At 42.5% G+C, this 26,099-nt stretch overlaps 1 long non-coding RNA gene across 1 annotated transcript; it reads left to right on the top strand.

Annotated features, from left to right (window-relative positions):
* Positions 1-2,760: 2,760 nt before the first annotated feature.
* Positions 2,761-25,737, top strand: LOC307095512. Its single transcript, XR_013813196.1, has 3 exons — positions 2,761-2,905; positions 4,716-4,798; positions 25,293-25,737. It is a non-coding gene; the product is annotated as an uncharacterized lncRNA (long non-coding RNA).
* Positions 25,738-26,099: the final 362 nt, after the last annotated feature.

Below are 26,099 nucleotides of genomic sequence, written 5' to 3'. Positions count from 1 at the left end.
TGTGTTTCCTCTATGTTGGAACTACACCTAATGATCCCCAGGTAACTCCAAAGTTCTGTTCCTTCAAACCTATTATTTCATCAGTTTTGTAATCCTTCTCTACCTGACCAACTCCTATTTATTTCTCACAACCCAAGTCAAATGTCATTTCCTATGGGAATCTTCCTCACCCCCACAGACAGTCCCTGCTTTCTCTGTCCTCCCACTATGCTTTTGACACTCAATTCTCCCACTGTCCTATAATTACTTTTGTCTGCCTTCTCTATTAGACTGTCAGCTAATGAACATGCAACAGGAAATCTTCATGGAGGATAAAGCGAACCCTGTATTATGGAGACCTGAGTGTAGGAAGGGTAATTACACGAAACCCAGAAGACATATGGGGAAACTTCCCCTATACATATGGGAACAAGAGCCAAAAATGAGAGGTTGGGGGATGCAATGCCAGGGCACAGTACCTTCTAGGGTTAGAGGAGCTGCCTGGGCCCCTGGTCCCAGAGAAACCTGGGAGGCACATTCTGGGAGGAATAGCCTGAAGGCCTGCCAGCCAGGGCCCAAAGTCAACCTGTCTTAGCCTATATACTTAGATCAGACAGGGGAGGGTGGGGCTAAACCTCCACACAGGAGCTGGGCTTTCCAGTGATGAGTCAGGGCTAGGCGTCAGCTCTATTACTCAGCAGCTTGGGCCAGAAGAATTAGTGTTAGTTTTGTTCTGAGATTGAGGATAACTCTAACTTTCGCATTTGTTGTTGTTGTTGTTGTTAATCCCTCTCTATTTGCTCTGCAGTTATAACTGGTTAAAGAAGTTAACTATCGGATTCAAGCTTAAAACCTTTCCATTGTATTCTGACACCTACAGGCTAAAGTCCAAGCTCTTTAGCAGAACATATATGACCACCCTCATCTGTTCAGCTATTCATCACCCTGCTCTCCAGTCATACCAAACACTAGATTGAACTGTACAGCCATGTTTTCTGACTCCTCTGGGCCATTGGACATGCTGTGTTCACTGCCTAAAATGTCCTTCCCCTGCTGGTTTCCTCCTCTGTTTACCTGAAAAACTACTACTTTCCTTCTAATATCAGCTTACCACACCTGAGAGGTCCTCCCTGACCATTGCCACTTTCCCAGCTGAATTTGGTTCCTCTACCCTGAGCTCCCACAGACCCTTGAGCTTCCTTTTTCCTTTGTACTTGGTGTTTGTTAGAGAAATTAAATACAATGCCCCCCATTGGGTAAAAAAGGGGAAGGGATTAAGATGTACAAATTGCCAGGTATACTAGTAAAAACAATCATGGGGATGTGAAGAACAGCATAGGGAATATAATCAATAGTATTATAATAACTAGACTTATTGGGGTGATAACTTCATAAGTTATATAAATGTCTAGTGACTATGTTGTATACATGAAACTAAGATAATATTGAATGTCAACTGTAATTGAAAATAATTTATTTAAAAAAATACAATGCCTCCCAAAAGGACATTTGGGCTTATGGGAGTCAGGGAGGTAGTTGGACAATGTTATGCAACTCTGGAATGAAGGGACTGACCACCAAGGTGTGCTGAGTTTTAGTCACATCTCTGCTTCTAATGACCCCTATAATCTAAGGTTGGTTATTTTACCTTTCTAGGCTTCCATCTCTATATCTGTTTGAGCATTTAAAGGCTATCCTTGTTTTACAGAAGACAAAACTGAGAGAGAAAAATGTGGATGTCTCAATCAGTGCTCAAATGACTTAAGGTTTGCCCTAGCTAGTTTGGCTCAGTGGATAGAACATCGGCCTGCAGACTGAAGGGTCCCAGGTTCAATTCCAGTCAAGGGCATATGCCCGGGTTTGCGGGCTCGATCCCCAGCACTGGGCATGCAGGAGGTGGCCAATCAATGATTGTATCTCATCATTGATGTTTCTGTCTCTCTCTCCCTCTCCCTTCCTCTCTGAAATAAATAAAAATATATTTTTAAAAAATGACTTAAGATTTAAGTACTTGCAATAATCCTGTGTAGAGGGACCAATCTTTCCAGTTTGCACGGGATGTGGGACTTTCAGTTTTAAAACCAGAAAAGTTCCAGGCACACCAGAAAGTTTGACTATCTACACAAAAAAACTATCTCTCCTTCCCCTAAATACCCTTGAGGCAAGGGGCTATAACTGGGGAGCAGTGGGGTAGCACCGTCCTTTCCCCATGGTCCTGACCTACTGGGGACCAGGAGGCTAATCTAATTTTCCCCCAAGCAGTATTACATCTGACTGGGTCTCTCTTGGCTTAGCTGCACATTAGAATCATTTGGGAAGATTTTCAAAAATAACTATGTCTGGACCCCACCCTAGACTAATTAAATTAGAATCTTTGGGCTTGAGTGAAGTCTGGGCACCAGTATTTTTAAAAGCTTTTTGGGTGATTCTAATGTGCAGCCAGGCCTAGGAACTACTGAGTCTAGCTGTTCTAAACTTTAACCACAGAGTAAGTTGGGCCCCTGGATAGAAAAATTCCTCCCCCATAGTCTCCTCCCTTCTTCTGCCTTGCTCCCAGCTTATAAAACTTCCTCTAGAGTCTAGACACTAAGAGGCCCTCTGCAGAATGCAGAAGCCTTTCCACACCCCTCCCCTTTTCCTGGCAGTTTAAGGTGATCCCTTCCTGGAATTATTGGAATTTTTGCAAAGGAATGTTGGAAATCATTCAAGATTCAAAGGACAAAGCACTGATGGTGAACAATCAGACATTAGGGAGGTCTCTTAAAACAGGGAGATGGGTTGGTCTAGTGCCCTGTAATAACACCACCTAGGTAACAGCCTACCTATTCAGCCTAATAGTAGAGCCAATTTAAACTCTGTGGCCCAAAAGGAGGGAAGAGTTATGGGAGTTTCAATCTCCTTGCTGGAAGTCCTACAGTTTCCACAGGTAAGATGCTCTGGGAGAACGGAGAGGCCAGGCAAGGGAAGGGGAAATCTCTCTGAGGGGATGGGGTTGGGACATCAGGCTGATTGCGGTCTTTTTTTTTTTCATTGTCTTTACTTGAACTCACTGTACGTCTCACTGGGTTTTATTCCCATAGGACGCTGTTCTTGCCTTTCCCATTGGCCCAAGGCGGGCAGTGCAGATCCATAACTTTTGTCAAGTCTGAGGCTCTTAAAAACTAGAAGGGAACTGATTTGGAGGCAATCTGACTCCCTGACCCTTGCCTTACACACCTCTAGTAGTGAGAAGCTCACTCTCCATACCTAGCTAGACAGCCTACTCACTCACAAGAGAGCTAGAGCATTTGAAGAGCTTTTTTTATTTAATCCCAAATCTGTTTCCCTGTAATTTTTAGTATTTCCAGCTTCAGCTCTTTCAACTGTTTCCCTGAGTTGGGCCAACTCCCTCCTAGCCTACTTACTTCCCTCTGGAGAGATTCCAATTTGTCATTTGTCTGTGTGCCTGTTAACATGACATGCTGAAGCTTGATCCTGGAGAATTCTGCCGAATATAGAGATGAACTTCTTCTAGAAATTATATTTATATTAATACTAGAGGCCCAGTGCAAGAAATTCATGCATGGAGGGGAGGGGTCCCTCAGCCCAGCCTGCACCCTCTCGCAATCCGGGACCACTGGCTCCTAACCGCTCACCTGCCTGCCTTCCTGATTGCCCCTAACCACTCTGCTTGCCTGTCTGATGCTCCTAACTGCTCCCCTGCCGGCCTGATCACCCTAACTGCTCTCCCCTGCTGGCCTGATCACCCCTAACTGCCTCTGCCTTGGCCCCACCACCGTGGCTTTGTCTGGAAGGACATCCAGAAGACGTCTGGTCTAATTAGCATATTACTCTTTTATTAGTATAGATAGTCCAGAATATCACACACCCCATAATTTACACTCTCTACTGATTTATAATCTGCTTTTTTTCACTCAACAATATTTCTCATAGGCATCCTTTTTTTTAGTTTTTTGTTTGTTTGTTTTTCTTTCTTATGGGCATCTTTGTATGTCAGCTAATATAAGACTATTTCACCACTTTAAGTGGCTACATAGTGTTTCATTGCATGGAGGTACCTTAGTTTAATTAACAATTTTGCTAATGAAGGATACTGGGGTTGCTTTCAATTTTGTACTAACAAACAGTAATGAATAACCTTATGCATATATCTCTACACACTGGTCCATAATTATTCCTCAGTAGATCAAAGGGTAAGCAAATTTTAAATTTTGATACATATTGCCAAATAATCTTCAGAGATATTATTCTAACTTCTATTTCCATGAGCAGTGCATGCAAGTATTTTTATCCCACTAATACTAAGTATCAGTCATTTAAATCTTTACCAATGTGCTAGAGCACACAAAAATCCCCTTTGTGTTTATTTTTAATTATTTAGTTAGTAGTGAGATTAATTCATGTACTTTGTTCAAGTTTTCTTTTTATTATAGACATATAAAACTTATTTATATTTTAAGTATATCAGTCTCTCATATGTCAAATAACTTGCAAATATGTCTCCAGTTTGTCCTTTGTTGTCATTTAATTTTTACAAAAAATTATTTTAATTTTATTGTCAATTTTACCAATATTCACTTGTTATTTATCTTGTCCTGCCAAGGTTATAAAAATATTACTCCATATTTACTTCTATACATTTAGGCCCTCATTCCAGCTCCTATACCTTTCCTTCTCCATCCTCTGCCCTTCATCAGAACCACAATCTGGTACCATGTTCCTCTTCTTCCTTCTAGGTGACTGTTGGATTAATAGCTGCTTATATGTTCTCAGGCTCACAGGAATGCTGTTATGACATGTTGCTATGGAATTCTTGCAAGTAAGTATTACCTTACAGGAGTACTTCTTTAAGAGTGTCATTTTGAATACTAAGATAGGTAGGTGAAGGAAATTTTGTGGAGGCAGCAGGATCAGGGAGGTAGATGGTATAGTGAAAAGAGTAACAAGTTTAAAGTTAGAAAAACCTGCATTTTGGATCCCAGAATTAGCTGTGTTGTGATCAGTTTTTATTTCTGAGACCCAATTTTCTCATCCATAATATGAGGAAATCGTCATGTGTTCTTTATAGTTATCACCTGTTTTGCCATCTGTGTCCTGCTCCTTTAGTTTCATTCACCACTGCACTGCCAATATCTAGTACAATACCTAACAAACAGTAGGTGCTCAGTAAATGTTCATTACCTGAATGAATGTGCACATAATAAAGAGGCTGGCAAACAGTAGGCAGTATGTACAGTGGTTCCTGAGCTCTTCTTTCTTCTCAGAATCCCCTCAGAGTATGCCCAGCCTTCAGCTGCCCTTATGGAAGAAAGCTTTTATATTTCTCCTCCCTCCAACCTCAGACAGTAGGGAACTGCCTCCTTCTCCATGATTAAGAAGCTGCAGTATTTAAAATCCCCAAGGCTAAGGAGGAACTGAGGACAAAGGAAGACTGCTCTCTATTTCCCTCAGTTGGGCAGGGCATGCTGCCAAAGAGGTATCAGTTTTCTCTGATGGTAGTACACCACACCCATATGCTGGTTTAGGAGCCAGGAGCCATGGAATTAATAACCTTTTTACTTGCCAGACAAAGAGTTGATCTAATCTGGGAGAGTAAGATTAGGAAATTGGCTTTGCCACTTATTTATCCTTTAACATTGGAAAATTCACTTTCACTTCTCTGGGGATATGAAAAAAATGGAGTGCATAATACTTTCCCCATTTCCCTCATGAGGAGCAAGTGAGGTAACTAGAGTTCCACATATTTGTTACAGCACTTTTTGCATACAGAGTTATTTCATTGCATCTTCACCACAACTATATGTGGTGAGTATCATTATGCCTGTGTTACAGGATATGAAACTAAGATGCAGAAGGGTGAAGTAACTTGTCCAAGATCACACAGCTAAGTAGTGGTAGAATTGAATTCAAATTCAGGTCTGTCCAATTACAACTGCTCTTACTGAATGCCAGGCACTATGCTAGGCACTAGGGATACCATCATCAGTAAGTCCTGGTTTTTCAGGGTATTTACAGTTTAGTAGGGGAGGCAGATGTGTACATAGATGATCAAGGCACAGGGCAATAAAGTATAATAGTAGAGAGACTATGGGATACTGGAGGAGGGGTATCAACCTTGCAGAAGCAGAAAAGATTTCACAGAAAGATAGAGCTTGAGCTGAGACCTGAAGAGTGAGCAGCAGTTTTCCACATAGATCAGGAAGGGGAAACTCATGCCAGGCAGAAGGGCTAGCATGTACAGAAGCCATAAATGTGAGAGTATACTTCAACTATTAAAAAAAACACAAAAAAACACACCCTGCAGCCCAGTTGGTGTGGCTCAGTGGTTGAGCATCAACCAATGAACCAGGAGGTCACAGTTTAATTCCTGGTCAGGGCATATGCCCAGGTTGTGAGTTCGATCCTCAGTAGGGGGCATGCAGAAGGCAGCCAATCAATGATTTTCTCTCATTGTTGGTGTTTCTACCTCTCTCTCCTTCTCCCTTGCTTTCTCTCTATAATCAATAAAAATATGTTTTTTAAAAACCTGCAGCAATGAAAGCTTTTTGGTACCAAAGAAAGAATAAACAAATCAGTTGGTCAGAATAGAGTGTAGACACAGTCTCAAATACATAAGAGAATTTATAGCTATCACCTATTAAATGTCATTCAATGAATATTTTTGTTGAAAATCTATGATGTGATAGGTGCTTTATTAGGTACTGGGGATACAGCTGTGGTGAAAAAAAATCATTGTCCTGATGGAACTTACACAAAGATCAAAAAACAGTAAGAGAGACAGACAATAAACAAATAAGTCAGTATAATATGTAGCAATTAGATGGTGATAAGTGCTAAATAATAAATCAGGGAAGTAAATAGGAGATATGGTGGCAGCTGAAAATTTAGATAAGGGAAGTCAGGGAAGGCCTCACTGAGAAGACGACAATTAAGTAGCAACCTGAAGAAACTGAGGGAACAAACAAGATATCTGGGGAAAGGCAGAAGGATTAGCAAGGGCAAAGGTCTTGAGGTGGGAACTCATAGGTCCTAGAAACAACCTGGATCAGAGTGAGAGATTGAGAATAACAGGGAAGTAGGTCAGAGAGGTAGGAGGTGGTTATCGTTGGATGGGGGTAACTATACTTTTTTAATTTTTACCCATAGACATGCATTAACTTTTTTGAGGAGGGAGGGAAAGAGTGGGAGAGAAAGAAAGAGAGAGAAGAGATGGCAGACAGTTTTGAAGTTTCCAAAGGGAATCACTCATTACAAAAGAAGAATTTGGAAAGGTAAGCAAGGACTAAATCACAGTCTTAGGCTTGTGTGTTAGGCTAACGGGTTTTGAATTTTATCTAATAGGTACTGGAAAGCTCTTGAAGGCTCTAAGCAGGAGTGACAGTCAGAGCTGGTTCTCCACTCCCAACCCCACTCCAAAATATGCTAGGTTTCTCTGGCCAATATGAAGTCTAGATTGCCCAAAGAGGGTCTGGAAGCAGAATAACCAAACTATTGCAGCAATCCATGCCAGAAATTGCAAACTAGGGCAGAGGTGAAGGGAATGAATCTAAGAAAGTCCTTTTTCTGCTTTCCTTTTATTTTTTGAGAGATAGTGCCCCCTCCAGTCTTCCACACATATAAATATTGAGGGAGTAAAACCAGCTGATCTCTAGGATCAGCTAAGACACTTTGGGGTCTTGGAATTTGAGGTACTTTATTCATCTCCTTCCTGTTCTCTGGCTGGCTCATCATCTTCTACAACTACTACCTTCTTCTTCCAAGTGCCCCAATATTGGGCAGTGTTACTATTGTTTTCTGAGGGCTTGTGGAAGCTCAGGCAGGCCTCAGTTTTTCTATCTTTGTATCCTCTAGTATCCCAGGCTGAATGGAGTGGGTAGAAGCCTTCTGGGATATTTTGAAAGCTTCCAAAAATAACCTCAAGGCCTCAGTCAGAGAGCTCAGGACATTGACTGCACATTGGAACTCACAGTCTTTGCCAAGTTCCCACTCCAGACCTCATCCTCTTACTGAATAAGCCAGTTTCCCTCCTTCCTTAGCTGTCTCCTTGGAAGTCCCCACCCAACCTTGAAAAGTTTAAATTTAGCCCTAAGTCTTCATCCCTAACTCCTCTGAAGAAAGAGCCCAGGATATTCCAGCTTATCCTTTCTAAAAGTTCTTGTGGGCTCTGAGATGGGAAAGAAAATAAGACAAAGACAGGAAGAGGTTGAGACCAAGATACACACTCACAGAGGCTAAGAAGCTAGAGGCACTGGGATATGAGGAAAGACAGGATGACAAAAAGAGAAACAGAAAGGATGAGATTAAACAAGGAAAAATCTGAGAGTCTGGGGCAAAGGAGAAAAACTGAGATAGAAATTAATAGAGAGGGCAAGAAAAAAGCAAAGTGGAAGAATGAAAATGATATGTAGAATCAGAGACAGGAAAAGTGGGAGCCAGAGAAAAGAGGAGCCTAACTGCCTTGTCCTGTCCTAAACCCCTGCATCAAGCCAACATTCTGTGGCTAGAGACCTTTTGAACTTAGTCCTGGAGGTAGTCCTTATGGAACCCAATACCTCAGGGGTGGGAATTGACAGGGCCCCCTAGAGGCCACAACAGACAGAGAGATCAAAGAAAATGTGGCAGTGAAATCAATCAGCCCTCATATTTGCACAGTGCTGTCATCAGAAACTCACACAATGTACTACAGATAGGCCAATAAATAGTCACCCTCAATACAAGTGCACAAAATGGCCCCCAATATGAGAACTGTTTTCTAGCTGATATTTTAAAAGACTTCAAATCAGTCATTATAAGAGATATCAGAATATTAATAAACTTCTTTATATTGATTTCAATGGCTTATTTTTTTAATGTTTTCAATTTATTTTAGAGAGAGAGGAAGGGAGAGATAGAAACATTGATGAGAGGGAAACATCAACATTGATTGGCTGCCACCACCAGAGACCAAGCCCACAACCCAGGCTTGTGCCCTCACCAGGAATCGAACCAGTGAGCTCCTGGTGCATGGGTCGATGCTCAACTACTGAGCCACACTGGCCAGGCTCAATGGCTTATTATTGTTTTTATTTTGAATTATATATGGGCAGGGAAACCACAATTTGTCCATCATATAGGGCCTTTAAAGGTCTTCACCTCACCTGCCACCATGGTACTGGGTGTTAGTGTAGGGCCGTGGTTGGCAAACTGCGGCTTGCGAGCCACATGTGGCTCTTTGGCCCCTTGAGTGTGGCTCTTCCACAAAATACCACGGCCTGGGTGAGTCTATTTTGAAGAAGTGGCGTTAGAAGAAGTTTAAGTTTAAAAAATTTGGCTCTCAAAAGAGAAATTTCAATTGCTGTACTGTTGATATTTGGCTCTGTTGACTAATGAGTTTGCCGACCACTGGTGTAGGGTAATGGGAAGGACATGCTCCCCTTCTAGGCCTGTTTGGATACCTCTTTGACTGCCTCATCTCAGTCATCATTACCAAGGGTTCTGGATAAGAACTAGAAAATTTTTAGCAAAAACCTCTCATTTGGGGATTGTAAGGAATGGGGGGTGGGGGGGGAGGGGAGAGAAAGTAAAGACATTTAGCCAAGAAGGTGCAGAAGAAGTAAGGCATAGGACCACATAGGTTTAAGGCCCAACACTGACCCTGAAATGTGTGTCCTTGGATAGTGACTTCACCTTTCTGAAATTCAACCTCCTTCTTAGTAAAATGGAACTAATACTCATTGTGCCAGAGTTCTCATGAGATTACCAGAAGAATAAACCATTAGAAACTACAAGTGTGAGAAGAGTTCCTATTATTACAAATAGCTTTAGGGAATGTCAGACCATTAAGGATAACATATCTCCTGGTACGAATGAGGCAACCAAGGCTCTCTGAATTTTACTAGGGTAGTAACAGGAAGACAGAGCAAGAAAGCCAGAGAAAGGACTGGGGAAAAGAGGGTAAAATAGAACAAGGAGTTAAAGAATGCAAATCTGAGTTTTTTGTCTTAATAAAAACTAAGCTATACTTAATTGTTTGTGGCAATGCTTAGGTTTTGTTCAGTGATGGGTTAGAGAAGAATTGCAAATATGTCCAATATGTAAAAAAGCTTTTTATAACAGAAACCCTTGAAAGGGGAGCATGGCCAGTCCACCAGGGATCCAGGAAGTAGATACCTTCTTGCCAGTGGGAGTTTGGGCAGGAAGTCCTAGGAGCTGAGAGGCACCATGAAAGTCTCCAACCTGGCAAAATGTAACTCTTGGGGATTCCATGGATCCTCAGTGCCTATAAGGTTGATTCTGAACTACTTTTTGTAGTATATAAATCCTGGCTTAATCCTTTACCACCTTCTTCCCAGCCTCATTTCTGGCTCTTTTCCATCCCTATCTCCCTGACCTACAGTCATATTAAATGCTGGCCACCACACCCTACATGTATGTACTCTCTGCCTAAAATGTATCCATGGCACCCTTCCCTTTGATTAATTAAGGCAACTTATTCTTGTAGGCTTAGCTAAAGATCACCTTCCTTGGGAAATCTTCCCTGGCCATTCTCCATCCCCAGTCTGGGATCTCATAATTTCTGGTTCATGCCTCCTCCATTTAGCAACCTAGATTGACATTACTTGTTTCCATGTCTTTGTCTTCCATAAGATAATGAATATTATGAGAATGAAGAGCATATTATCTCCATTTTTATAATAATAACTAGAGGCCTGGTGCACAAAATCCGTGCACTGGGGGGTGTCCCTCAGCCCAGCCTGTACCCTCTCCAATCTGGGACCCCTCAGGGGATGTCCGACTGCTGGTTTAGTCACAATCCGGGACTGCTGGTTCCCAACCGCTCGCTTGCCTGCCAGCCTGATCACCCCCTAACCACTCCCCTGGCAGCCTTATCAACGCCTAACTGCTCCCCTGCCAGCCTCCAACTGCCCTCCCCTGCTGGCCTGGTTGCCCCTAAATGCCCTCCTCTGCCGGCCTGGTCACCCCCAACTGCTCTCCCCTACAGGCCTGGTCCCCCCCCCAACTGCCCTCCTCTGCAGGCCTGGTCACCCCCAGCTGCCCTCCCCTGCAGGCCTGGTCACCCCTAACTGCCCTCCCCTGCCAGCCTGGTCGGCCCCAAATGCCCTCCCCTGTCAGCCATCTTGTGGTGGCCATCTTTGACTACATGGGGGCTGCCATCTTGTGCAAGGGCATGAGGGTCAATTTGCATATTACCTCTTTATTATATAGGATTATAGCTGACATTTATCTAACTGTACCAGACACTTTACACACATGGACTCTCTCACATGAACCCCATTAAGGTGGACACTATAAAATAGCTCAGGTCATACAATGAGATATCACTATTAACCCCAGAATGTCTACGATAAAATACAGTAACAACACCAAATGCTGATAATTACATGAAGAAACTGAATCACTCATATATACATTGCTGGTGGCAATGCAAAAAGGCGTAGTTCTCAGAATGTTGGGCAGTTTTTTGTTAAACTAAAAATGCAACTACTATATAATCCACCAATTGAACTCTTGTGCACTTATACCAGACAAATGAAAATTTCTGCCCACACAAAAACCTGTACATGAATGTTAATAACAGTTTTATCCATAATAGCCCCAAACCAGAAACTATTCAAATGTCCTTCGATGGGTGAATGGTTAAACAAAATGTGGCACATCATAGGATGGAATAGTACTCAGCAATAAAAAGGGAATAAACTATTAATACAACAGTTTATATGGACCTAAAAATAATTATGCTGAATTTTAAAAGTCAATCTCAAAAGTTACCTCCCAAAATTTGAAAATATTTATTCACAAAGACATGCACCCTTGTGCTCATTGCAGCATTATTCACAGTGTCCAATACATGGAAACAACCAAAGTTTTATTCAATAGAGGATTGCATAAAAAAGATGTGGTACATATATACAATGGAATACTACCCAGCTATAAGAAAATATAAAATACTGCCATTTACGACAACATGGATGGATCTTTAGAATATCATGCTAACCAAAATAAGTCAGACAGAAAAAGTTAAGAACCATATGAGCCCTAATCGGTTTGGCTCAGTGGATAGAGCGTCGGCCTGCAGACTGAAAGGTCACAGGTTCGATTCCAGTCAAGGGCATGTACCTTGGTTTCGGGCACATCCCCAGTAGGGGGTGTGCAGGAGGCAGCTGATTGATGTTTCTCTCTCATCAATGTTTCTAGCTCTCTATCCTTCTCCCTTCCTCTCTGTAAAAAATCAATAAAATATATTTAAAAATATATATATATTCTAAAAAAAAAAGAACCATATGATTTCACTCACATGTGGAATGTAAAACTGAAAGCAACAAATTATCAAACAAGAAAAACAAACACATATAATCTTGTTAACCAATGTCACCCCAATAAATGTAATAAAAAAGATAATTCATACATTGCATAATTCACCCCATGTTTCTCTTGCACACCTTACCTATAACATCTCCCTCAGACATACTGTCTATATTCCTTGAATATCACACAGAAACTGACATGCACATCTAGACAGATTACAAAGACAATGACACAACTCCTCCTCCCCTGGCTTCACACACATACACATGTGCCTGCACAGACTGTGAATATGATAAGCTATGCCTCCTACCCAGCCCCCACGCACCCACCCCTGTATGAACATGCTTCTCAGAAATACATGGTAACACTGTTCTGGCAACAAATCTAAGCTGAGATTTTTCACTCATTTTACCACATTCTACTCCATATTTACACCCCTCCCAGACCTGCTCTGATTCCATGCCATGCTGTCTTCATTTCACCCACATTTAAAAACTGCACACAGTCTCATTATCACTGACAGGCCCAGCCCAGGCCATACCCAGGAATTGCCAATTTTTTCTCCCTTCCTTTGTCTGTCTTCTCTATGCTGTGGCATTTGTAGTCACTTAGCAGAAGGTGGACGTGCAAAAAGAGCTCTTCCCTGGACCTCAGGGAAGGCCAGTTTGGTATAGCTAAGCCTACTTTTACCTGTCTTTGCATTTTGCCCCCATTTCAGTGTTGTAGTTTTTCCCTTATATATGCTTTTATGGTGGGAAAAGGGTGAACCACAGAAACATCTCTTCTGCCTCCTAACTTCCAGATACTTTTCTCAGAGTAGGGAGGAATGGGAGAAGAAGGTTCATATAAAGGCATGGAGGCAGGATCTTCCCTAGGAGCCCAGGCTTTAGAGTGACAATTGAGTACTTGTTCTATAGCTCCACTGCCCTCTGTCTTCCTAGAGTTAACCCCCAGTGCCCTATTCTATGATCCCTTGGGTACCAGGGTGCCAGGGTCTTTCTTCATTGCCAATGTGTCCTCAAGTGACTCTCTCCCTGATCCTTTGACTCTCTTTCTCCCATCTGTCAAATAGAAACCAATTATAATGTCTACACTATCACTATGAGAGATGGAAAGTGCAACAGGGGCCATATCAGGCCTGGTCTAGGCTGAGAGCATTCTATGTGTCTGAATTTTCTCAAGGTCTTTCTAAGAGCAGGGTCATACAGATGTTTCTGTGTATCATTTTAGGTCCAGAAGTGATGTGTCAAAACCATTGTGTTGTGGTGTGATGAGTAAGCTAGCAGGTCTTGTGGTCAAACTGCCTGCATTTGAGTCCTTACTAGTGTGACTTAAGGCAAGTTACTAAATCTTTCTGACCTCAATTACTCTGTCCTAGATATGGGGTTAATGGTGGTATCTCTTTCACAGGATTAAATGAGAGGATGCAAAAGTCCCTGATTCACTGAAAATACTCAATAGATGTTTGTTGAATAAATAAATAAACTCAGTAATACAGTTCTACTCAGGATCAAGAACACAGATCCAATAAATATCAAATATAATACCTGCCACTCATTGTGTATCCCACTGAAATGTAAGCTCCATGAGAGCAAGGGTTTTATGTCTGTTTTGAATTAATAAGCTAATGAGTAAATACTATATTTCAGGCACTATGTTAGAAATGTAGGATAGAGTTCTAAGACAGACAATATCTGTCATTGTGGAGCTTAAAATATAATCATTAAGTTGATAACCACTCTAATAATTAAACTTGGGGTGAATGCTGTGGGAAAAAAAGAGGGGAGGGTGCTATAAGAGTGGCATACAAAAGGAATTTCTTAGTTTGGGAGGTTAGAGGGAATCTCTTAGAGCCAATGACCATTTGAGACTAAAGGAGTGAATCAGGTGACAAGCAAAGAGAAAATGTAGCAATGAACTTTAGACTGAACCTCAGGGAAGGACAGTTTGGTAGAGCTAACTATCAAAGAGGCTGTTCAAAGATCAAAAAACAATAAGCATGGCTGGATTGTGGTGAGAAAGTAAATGAATATTAGGAATTGGGATCAGAGAGACTGGCAGGGGCCTGATCATGTAGAGCCTTATGGGCTATTATACTAGTAAAGAATTTGGCTCGTGTTCCTCATGTGATGTAAAGCCTTTAGAGGGTTTAAGTAGGGTAATTACATGATCTTTGTTTTACAAAAATTCTTCTGGCTTTCTTGTAGAGAATGGTTTGTAAGGTCAGGGGTAGAAGCAGAGAGACCTATTAGGAGGCTAGGGCAGTTGTACAGGTAAGAGATAATGACCTGGTTGGTGGGAAATAAATGAGGAGTGATGTGGATATATTAGAGATATATTCTGAGTGTAGCAACACTTGCTGATAGACTGGATGGCTATGGGATGATAATGAGGAGACAATGACAACTCTTATGTTTCTGACTTGCCACCTGGATATATAGTGATGTCATCTTTCTTTGATAGGGAAGATTATGGAGGAACAAGGTTTGAGGTGGAAGGAAACAAAAGTTCCGTTTTAGTTGTCTTTGGTTTACCAGTGAGACATCCAAATGGAGATGTCAAACTTTAGTCTGAAGCACAGAAGAGAAGCTAGGGCATCTTGAATAGAATTTTAAGTCCTGAATATGCTGGAGGACCCATGGGCCAATTATGAGCAGAAAAGAAACATGAACTTTCATTTTAATATTATCATTCTGGATGCTGAGGTGAAAACTGACTGTAAGGAGGAAAGGATGGAAGCAAGAAGACCAGAAAAGAGGCTACTTCAGTCATAAAGGTCCAAGTATCCTAGCTTGGACCAGAGCAGTGGTGGTGGAGATGGGGAAAAGAGGTCAGGTTCAGGATATATTTTGGAAAAATAGTCGATAGACCTTGATAATAGATTGTATATGAGAGGCAATGGAGATGGAAAGGTCAGAGATAACCCCCAGATTTGGGGTTTGTCCAATTGTGTTGATGGTGAAGCCATAGTCTGAGCTAGAGACCACTGGGGAAGAGCAGGTTTTGGAGAAACCAGGAAAGTTTCCCCAATAGGGGAACAGATTCAGTCCTTCCTCCTTTTACTTCTTGCTTATCCGCATCAATCTTCAAAAGGAGCCTATATGTTCTACATTAAATTCCATCATCAGAGAATCTCCCCTTCATGTTGATGCATAGTGTTTTCTGACCTCTGTTAACAGCACACATGTCCCGGGGAGATCACAATCTATTTCTTTGACTTTAATTACCATTATTATCCTGATTACTTCTAACAGTTCTATTTCTAGCCCTGTACTCTCCTTTGAGCTCCAAACTCACATGGTCAACCATCTACTTGGTAGCTTATCCTGGAAGTCACACATGCACCACAACCCTACCATGAACCAAACCAATGTCTTCTTATTGCTTCCAGTATATATGTTCCTCTTCTCCAGTGTTCCCTGTCCAAGGAACACATACTGATCTTTGACTGCTCTTAGCCCCCACACCTAACCCAACACTGAGCCCCATAGATGCTAACTTCTGCACAGTATAGAGTAATGGTTAAGAGACTGGATTCTGAAACCAGCTTTCAGAAACCCCTGACTTATATCCTAGCTCTAAAATTTAGTAATCACTTAAACTTTCTGTGTCTCAGTGCCTTCCCCTGTAAAATGGGAATGATGATAATAGCATCTATGCCGGAGAAACCAAGATGGCGGCCTAGGTAAGCACCTAAACTGCTGCCTTGCACAACAATTTCAAAACAACAACTAAAAGACAGAATGGACATCATCCAAAACCACAGGAAAGCTGGCTGAGTGGAAATTCTACAACTAGTAGGAAAGAGAAAAGCTCACGGATCAGAGGAGCCACAAAGCGCTGAGGTATGGAGATGCACATATAGAGAGGAAGGGCAGCCGAGTGCCTGGCTGGCGGGAAGGGAAAGGAAGCCCCTGACTGCACTGAACCCCAGTTCCAACTGCAGTGAACCCCAGCTCCAGTTGAAACCCCGTGGACCCAGGCTCATACTGGTGGAGTCTGGGCTGTAGAGAAAGGCACATGGAGACTCAGAGACTAGGGGAGCCACAGCGGGCAGGGGTCTAGAGGCATGCGCGCGCGCGCATGAGTGCACGCAGAGAAGACTGACTGGGGAGGTTACCGCAGGCTTTCCATAGCGGAAGGAGTCAGAAGCTCCTGAATGCACTGAATCCCAGTTCCAACTGCACTGAAACCCAGTTCCGGGTGAGCCCCTGGGGGACCCACGCTCTTACAGGGGGAATCTGGAATGTCAGGCGGAAACTCAGGGAATCCGTGGAAGGCAGTGGTCTGGAGGCGCGTGCGCAAGGGCAGGGCTGACGGGAAGCCAAGACTGTCTACTCAGCCCTGAGACTCCGCTTCATCCAAGCTGAGCGCAGAGGCTTTTGCAATTTTGCAAGTTTGGTCCTATAAGGCTATCTCCAATACAGAAGGTATCCCAGCGTAGACACAGCTGATACTCACAGCCAATTGGCCTGGAGGTCAATTCCTCCCAGTGATACCAACAACAATCAAGACTTAACTACAACAAGGCTGTATACACAGTCCACAAAGGGGAGCAGCAAGAGTGTCCACCTCAGGTAACTGGGGAAGCTGACCCACCGGGCCATATAGGAAACCTAGCACACAAAGCTACCCTACCAACTCAGGGAAGCAGTAAAAATGCGGAGTCAAAGAAACAGACCACAAATGAAAGAAATGGAGGAGAACAAAGGACTGGATATAGAATTCAAAACCACAGTTATAAGGTTTTTCAAGAATTTCCTAGAAAAGGCCGATAAATTTAATGAGACCCTCAAGAATATGAAAAAGGACCAACTAGAAATTAAACATACACTGACTGAAATAAAAAATATACAGAGACCCAACAGCAGACTAGAGGAATGCAAGAATCAAGTCAAAGATTTGAAATACAAAGAAGCAAAAAACACTCAATCGGAAAAGAAAAAAGAATCCAAAAAGTTGAAGATAGTATAAGAAGCCTCTGGGACAACTTCAAGCATACCAACATCGGAATTATGGGGGTACCAGAAGAAGAGAGAGAGCAAGATACTGAAAACTTATTTGAAGAAATAATGCCTGATAACTTCCCCCACCTGGTGAAAGAAATAGACTTACAAGTACAGGAAGTGCACAGAACCCAAAACAAAAGGAATCCAAAGAGGACCACACCAAGACACATCATAATTAAAATGCCAAGTATAAAGACAAAGAGAGAATATTAAAAGCAGCAAGAGAAAAACAGTTAATTACCTACAAGGGAGCACCCATATGATTGTCAGCTGATTTCTCAACAGAAACTATGCAGGCCAGATGGGAATGGCAAGAAATATTCAAAGTGATGAATAGCAAGAACCTACAACCAAGATTACTCTACCCAGCAAAGCTATCATTCAGAATGGAAGGTCAGATAAAGAGCTTCACAGATAAGAAAAAGATAAAGGAGTTCATCACCACCAAACCAGTATTATATGAAATGCTGAAAGGTATTCTTTAAGAAGAAGAAGAAAAAAAGTAAAGATAAAAATTATGAACAACAAATACATATCTATCAACAAGAGAACCTAAAAATCAAGTGAATAAAAAATCTGATGAACAGAATAAACTGGTGAATATAATAGAATCAGGGGCATAGAAAGGGAGTAGATTGTTATCAGGGGGAAAGGGGTGTAGGGGGTGCAGGAAGAGACTGGACTAAAATCATACACCTATGGATGAGGACAATGGGGGGGAGGTAAGGGCAGAGGGTGGGGTGGGAACCGGGTGGAGGGGAGCTATGGGGGGGAAAAGGAGAAACAATTTCAATAATATGAACAATAAAGATTTATTAAATTAAAAAAAATAGCATCTATGCCTACTATATAAGGTTGTTGTGAGGATCAAATAAATTTATCCTGGTAGAACACTTAGAACAGTTGCCTAGCACATAGTATTTATTACCTATTAGCTATCTATGAAAATGGTGATGATGAAAATAAGAAACCAAGATGGCGGCATAAGGTAAACACCTAACTGTTGCCTACCACAACAATTTTGAAACTACAACTGGAAAACAGTGCACACCGTCCAGAACCACCGGAAAGCTGGCAGAGTGGAAAACCTACAACTAGAGGAAAAACAGAGAGGGGGACGCTGAGCCTCAGGAGCTGTGGAGGTGCGGAGATCCGTGAGCGCGGAAAGGGCGGGCGGCTGAATACACGGTAGGCTTGCTCACATCGCGCGGAGAGGGAGGGCAGCAGATGCTGCGTGGCTAGCTTTCTCGTTTGGGAGAAAAACAAAACCTCCTGACTGCACTGAAATCCAGCTGCGGTAGGGGAGAAACTGGTCTGTTTGGCAGCGGACGAGGCTCGAAAGCTGCCTTCTCTCAGAGGCGCGCAGCCTTTGATTAGGGCACGGAGGAACCGGCCCTCTTAGGGCAGCGCAGACAGAAACCAAGTTTGTCTGCGCCATTCTGAGACTCCGCCCCATCCAAGCTGAGCACAGCCCTCCCAGTGACTGGATTTCTCGTTCGGGAGAAAAACAAAACCTCCGGTCTGCACTGAAATCCAGCCCCAGCTGGGGAGAAACTGGTCTGTTAGGCAGCGGGAGAGGCTCGAAAGCTGCCTTCTCTCAGGCGCACAGCCATTAATTTGGGCACGGAGAAACCACCCCTCTAAGGACAAACCAAAGCTTGTCTGCGCCACCCTGAGACTCTGCCCCATCCAAGCTGAGCACAGAAGCTCTCCCAGCAGAGACACTGCTGATCCTCACAGCCAACTGGCTTGGAGATCAATTCCCGCCAGTGATACCAACAATCCCAACCACTCTGAACTCCAGTTTCTGGGGACACGCGGGGGACCCAGACGCCTACGGGACTCTCGGCCATCGGTCGGAGAGTGAGAGTGACTTTTCTGTCGGTGTGGACGACACCAGATTTCAACCACTCTCATAAGGGACACATTCAAGAGGCAGACTCAGTGAGCACCAAAGCCCTACTGTGTCTCCAGCACAGTAATTCTTCCGTTGTAGACACAGCAGGCCCTTGCAGCCAATTGGACCAGAGGTCAATTCCTCCCAGTGTACCAACAGCAATCAGGGCTTTTAACTACACCAAGACTTTCCACTCAGCCCACAAAGGGGAGTACCAAGAGCGACCACCTAGGGTGATTGGGGAAGCTGAGCTACCGGCCCCTATAGGTCACCGACCACACAAAGCCACTCCATCAACACAGGGAGGCAGCCAAAATGTGGAGACATCGAAGTATGTCACAAGTAGGAGAAATAGATGAAAGCAAACTAATGGACGACACAGTGTTCAGAACCATATTTATAAGGTTACTCAAGAATCTTCTAAAAACCGCTGAGAAACTTGAAGAGTCCTTCAAGGACCTTAATGAGAATACCAAAAAAATGGAAAAGGACCAGTCAGAAATTATGCATACACTGTCTGAAATAAAGAATATACAGAGTAGACCACCGCACCCGAAGAGTCAAACCAAAGAGCTGGAATATGAGGAAGAAAAAAACACCCAACCAGAGAGGCGGAAAGAAAGAAGAATCCAAAAGTGTGATGATAGCATAAGGAGCCTCCGGGATGGCTTTAAGCGTACCAATATCCGAATTTTTGGGGTGCCAGAAGAGAGAGAGCAAGATACTGAAAACCTATTTGAAGAAATAATGACAGAAAACTTCCCCCACCTGGTGAAAGAAATGGACTTACAAGTTCAGGAAGCGCACAGAACCCCAAACAAGAGGAATCCAAAGAGGACCACACCAAGACACATCATAATTAAAATGCCAAGGACAAAAGACAAAGAGAGAATCTTACAAGCAGCAAGAGAAAAACAGTTAGTTACCTACAAGGGAGCACCCATACAACTGTCAGCTGATTTCTCAACAGAAACTATGCAGGCCAGACGGGAATGGCAAGAAATATTCAACGTGATGAATAGCAAGAACCTACAACCAAGACTACTCTACCCAGCAAAGTTATCATTCAGAATGGAAGGGCAGATAAAGAGCTTCACAGATAAGAAAAAGCTAAAGGAGTTCATCACCACCAAACCAGTATTATATGAAATGCTGAAAGGTATTCTTTAAAAAGAGGAAAAAGAAGAAAAAAGTAAAGATAAAAATTATGAACAACAAATATCTATCAACAAGTGATTCTAAAAATCAAGTGAATTAAAAATCTGAGGAACAGAATAAACTGGTGAACATAATAGAATCAGAGGCATAGAATGGGAGTGGATTGATAATTCTCAGGGGGAAAGGGGTGTCTGTGTGTGGGGTATGGGAAGAGACTGGACAAAAATCATACACCTATGGATAAGGACAACGGGGGGGGGAGGGAACCGGGTGATGGGGAGATATGGGGGAAAAAAAGGAGAAACAATTGTAATAATCTGAACAATAAAGATTTATTAAAAAAATAAATAAATAAATATTAAAAAAAAGAAAATAGTGATGATGATAATAACAATCTCTCAAATATGTCCCCTTCTGTCCCTACTGACTATGACTGCCATAGTGTAGACTCCCATCTTTCATAAATGTCAAGAGCTTTCTAACTTAGTTGAATTTGAACATAACAGATGTGTCGTGCATTGTGTGGGGTACTATCATGACACAACTGTTTATTAAATACTAGTGGTCCAGTGCACAAAATTCGTGCACATTAAAAGGGGATAAATTAGAGGAAATATTTTAATACTGCTATTTGCCCTTTCTCTATAATAGAAGTGTCAGAGATGAAAGAAAATTAGTAAAATGTATATAAAAATCTTCCTCCTGTCAGAGTCTAGGGTGCACCACAGGACCTAGAGTCAAGTCCCCACCCACCCACGTGCACATCAAAATTGCACGAGACCCAGACCTGGCCACCTCCCCCCTTTGGGCTAGATATAGACCCAGCCAGTCCCACCCTTGTCAAGCCCCGCCAGGTGGGGGGGGGCGCAGCCTCAGGTCCCCTGGCATGGCACTGGGGCAGGGGGCATGGCCTGAGGTCCCCTGTCAAGCCCTGCTGGGTGGGGGGCACAGCCTGAGGTCCCCTGTCAAGTGCCATGGGGGTGGGGGGGCCACAGCCTCAGGTTCCTGCTGATTGCTCATTAAGGCTCATTATGGGAACTCTGCCTCCACTGTGGGTGCAGACATCTTGTGTTATGGAAACTCTGCCTCCGCTGTGGGCACCGCCATCTTTGTGGCAGAGTGATGGTCAATTTACATATTCCCTCTTTATTATATGGGATGATTCTTATCCTCCTAGAGTCTGGAGAAACAATATAGCCTGTAGCTTCTCTGTCCAATATGGTAGCCACTAGCTTCAAGTGGCTATTAAACTTTAGATTCATTAAAATAAAATCATTAAAAAGTAAGTTACTTAGTCACAGTAAATCCCATTTCAAGTGCTCATCAGTTTAGAGTTAGGTTATTTAGATTTATATCCTGGATCTGTCACTTACAGCTGTGTGACCTTAGCCAAATAACATAGGCCATCTTTTAATCTATTAAATGGGCCTACTGATAGTACTTACCTTAAAGAGTTGTTGTAAAGATGAAATTAGTTAATACTTGTGGACGCACGTGTGCACACACCTCCCTTCCCCCTGCCACTCAGAGAAAAATAACATTACTAGTTGATGAATCTTCAGGGCTCAGAGTTTGGTCCAACAGTTGCTGGTATTATGTGATTTCAGCATGGTACACTGAAACCATCACTGGGCTAGGATTCTGGAGAATCTTTCTTCTAGTTGTAGTAGTATGTAGTTCTAGCCATAACTCTGGAAATCATTTTTTGTGCAACCTTAGGTACATTTTTCCTCCTCACTTGCCTCAGTAGGGCGATTGCACTGCTCTCAATTGTGTCTCTGCCCTACCAGTTGCAGTACTCTTTAAGGGAAAAGCTCCTATTACAGATGCACAAGAAGTTAAAATAGAAAAGGACATGGCACATCTGAAGAATAGTTATTAGAGCTGCCATTTATCAACTGCTAACTCTGCACTGGACACCATACATACATTATTTCATTTAGTGTTCACAACAGCCCTGTGAGATAGTCATTATCCTCATTTAGCCAATTAAAACAAAATTGAAGCTAGAGAAGTAGGGATTTGGGAAGGTAAAACCACTGCCCACTTTCAGACAGCCAATAGTGAGTGATAAGGTAAGCATTCAAACCCTGTTCTGCTTGGCACCAAGACCACATTCTGAGCCACCCTGTAATGCTACCTAGGATTCTTGATGGGAGAGAGTGGGGCTGGAGAGGTAGATCAGTCACTCCAGTATAATTATGAAGGAGGCATTGAAGGGGGAAAGACTGGAAACATGGAAACCCATTAAGAAACTTGTACAGGTAGCAAGTAAAGAGGGTCCTGAACTGAGGCAATAACCTTGGAAATAAAGACAACAGAACAGATGAAGGACATCCCACTGCCACTCTATCACTCTATTGTCAATTTCTTGAGGGTAAGAACTATCTTTTTCATTTTTGTATCCCACCACTTGCCTTTATTATCTACCTACATAAATACATACACAGTACTATACAACACTTTGCACACAAATCCATTGTTGATTAACAGGATTCAAATACATTGCATTCATAAGACCTGGCGACTGATTTGATCTAAGGAGAAGACCAAGATGGCTTTCAGGTTTAGAACTTTGTGTTTGTTTGTTGTTGTTTTTTAATATATTTTTATTGATTTCAGAGCGGAAGGGAGAGGGAAAGAAAGATAGAAATATCAATGGTAAGATAATCATTGATCTGCTGTCTCCTGCATGCCCCCCACTGGGGATCGAGCCCTCAACCTGGGCATGTGTCCTTGACCAGAATCGAACCTGGGACCCTTTAGTCACAGGCTGACACTCTATCCACTGAGCCAGACCAGCTAGGGATAGAACTTCAGTCTTAATGAGAATTCTGAAGTTGCTTTCCATGGAACTGTAGTGCTCAAAGCATCTCCTAACTACCTTGCTTTCCCTACCCTAAGGTCTAACCTAGGCAATGCCCCAGCTAGAGTAAAGCTGGCCTTTCCTACCAATCATCTAGCCCTCTGGGCTGGGAAGGAGGCTGTTTCTCCTGGGGGCCTCCCTTCCGCTTTCCCTGGCCTGGGCAGTGAGTTTCTCTTCATAGTATTTGAATCAGAGGAAACAGATAGACTGAGGAAGTAAAGAAAAAAAAACAGGCCGCCTGGGCTCTGCTAGCCAATGTAAACACTCAGTGGTTTCCTGTTGTTGCAGCCCAAAGCGTCCCATGACATCATTTCTGGCCTTTCCAGAACACACTTGTTTAGCCTAGCCTGCCAACATGCCCAAGGCTGAGTGGCAGTTCCTCTCAGGGTTAGATCCTCCGGAACTGGAGAATTTCTCCCAGCCAACCATTTCCCACCTGCCCAGCCAGTCAGTCAGACCTTTCTAGCCCTATAAGGCATTGGACGCTGCATGCTGGACATGCCGTCCCACTTCCCAGAGGCACAGTGGCTTATGGGCCAGAGCAAGATTTCCCAAACCGGAAAAGTTATTTTACTTCTTTTAACATAGATTTTGAGTCAGAAGAGGAGGAGGAGTATATGACATAGCGTCCGGGACAAGCTCTGATTCCTCCCCACCCAATAGCATACAGTTGTGTTTTTTTTTGTCAGTGTTGGTCACAAATTCCTAGAAATAGCACTGTAAGGGCGCTTTCAAGACCTTATGTCCTAATCTTTCCATGGTGTAGATGAGAGCAGTGAGGCTCAGAGAGGAGAAAGGGACTGGTCCCAGTCACACAACTGGTCAGTGCAGCATAAGCCATCCACTGCTAGAGGTCTGAACCTGAGATATATTGAGACAGAATAACATAGTTGCAAGAGTTCTTAATGAGAAATTCAGAACCAAGATTTGAGCTATAATTCTCTTTGAGAGCTTGGATAAATTCCTTTTTTTCTTTGGACCTTGGCTTAGACAGCCATAATTCAATTAAAGGCAACAAATATTTATTGAGAACCTACTGTGCTTGGTAGAGATGGTGGCTCCTGGAAATTAGAAGAAAGCATGATGAGAACACTCCCCATTTCACATGTTGGAATGGAAAGAAAATGAAAGAGATGGTCTGAATTCTGTAGGAGACCTAAAGACAATGTGGAACCCTTACCTCTGTCTCTAGACAGAATTAAACCATAAGAAGGGGTCTGGGGTTCTTCAGGGCTGCAACTTCCTTCCCATTCCCTTTACAAGGCAGTAGAGAGCTCTTATTGGGCCAGAGCTTTGTTTGCAAAAGAGTTTCCAAATTCTGGTCTCCAACAGAGACTTGGTCGACAGCAGATGCCCTCTCACTCCAACAAGAATTGTTTGAGTTGTCTTGTACCCATGGTGTGGGGAAGTGGGTTTATGATAACTAAATCCAGCCTACCACCAGGAATGCTCAGGACCTACTCAAGAAGGCAAATAATCCTTTCCACTAATATTTACAGGGTAAAATAAAATTGTTGTCAGAGTAATAAATTTGACAGTAAAATAGTAGTCAAGTTTTCAGGCAAATTTAAATTGGCTAGTTGAAACAAGCGAATATTCTAGAAAAATTAATTGTACTGGACAAAAAGGTGTTCCTAAAGTGTTAACTAAAATTTTTTTTTCTTTTTCTTTTTGTGTTAATTAAAATTTTTATTGGTAGTTCATCTCATGATAAAAATGCGTACCATGTAATGAACCTAAAACAGTAATATTATAGTGCTAAAAATTAAAATTTAAAAGCCATCAAGACTACATTATAAAATTTTCAAAAGCATCCTAATATTTAAATAAAAAAGGGGGGTAGTAGAAGAATATCATGTAAGGAAAAATATCCTGTAAGTAATTACATCTAGAAAATTAATACTTTAGAAAATTAATTGTAAGGCTAAAAGCAAGAAACCCATGAAAAACACACAAGATGTCAAAACAAGACAGAGGAAAATCATTTGGGCAAAAAATGAAATAGAATCCCAAGTCAAATTTATAGAAAATATTCCTTTATTAACTTTTGGTCGAGAATACGTTTGTATATTTTCAGAAAACAACTCCAAGACCATGTGGATTCTAGCAACAGAGAGGAATCAACAGGACTACTCCAGCCATCAAGACAGAAGAGAAGCAGTCCAGAGATGGAAGACACTGACGTCGCCTTGCCATACTAGCAGTTAACAGCTGTGCGTCACTACAGGTTGCCCAGGACCAAACCAGAGAGGGTCAGACCAGCATTACCACCATTTGTCCACCATCCAGAACTGAAATGTCATGGCTGACATGTACACATAAGGAACTGTGTGACATTGAAATTGGGTCTCAAAAGAACTGTTGGCCCAGAAAGAAATTCACTACACACTGATTCATTTGCCTGTCAGCATAACCATTATTGCTTGTCTCATTTTCAGTTCTTATAAGTGTATTTCTAATAGCACATGATCTCACTCATCTAGGGGAAATAATGAACAACATAGACTGATAAACAAGAACAGACCCAGAAACAAGGAGGCATGGATCAGACTGTCGGGCCTCAGAGGGAGGGGAGGGGAGGGTGGGGGTAAAGGGGAGAGATCAACCAAAGGACTTGTGTGTAAGCATATGAGCCTAACCAGCAGTTAAGGACAACAGGGGGGTGGGGGCATGTGTGGGGAGGGGTGTGGGCTGGGAATGGTGGGATGAGGACAAATATGTGATACCTTAATCAATAAAGAAATTAAAAAAAAATTCCGGTCTCATTTAGCTGGATAGATTTGAATGTAGAGGTGGTGGGATTCTAAATTACTGTCTGGAAAATCAAGCCAAATGCATTATGGAAATTTCTGCAGTCAGCAGTAATTGGATTTCAAGCCATAGC

This window comes from Cnephaeus nilssonii, assembly GCF_951640355.1.
Source record: "Cnephaeus nilssonii genome assembly, chromosome: X".
Classification (NCBI taxonomy): Eukaryota; Metazoa; Chordata; class Mammalia; order Chiroptera; family Vespertilionidae; genus Cnephaeus; species Cnephaeus nilssonii.
This window is presented reverse-complemented; position numbering and strand designations above follow the sequence as displayed.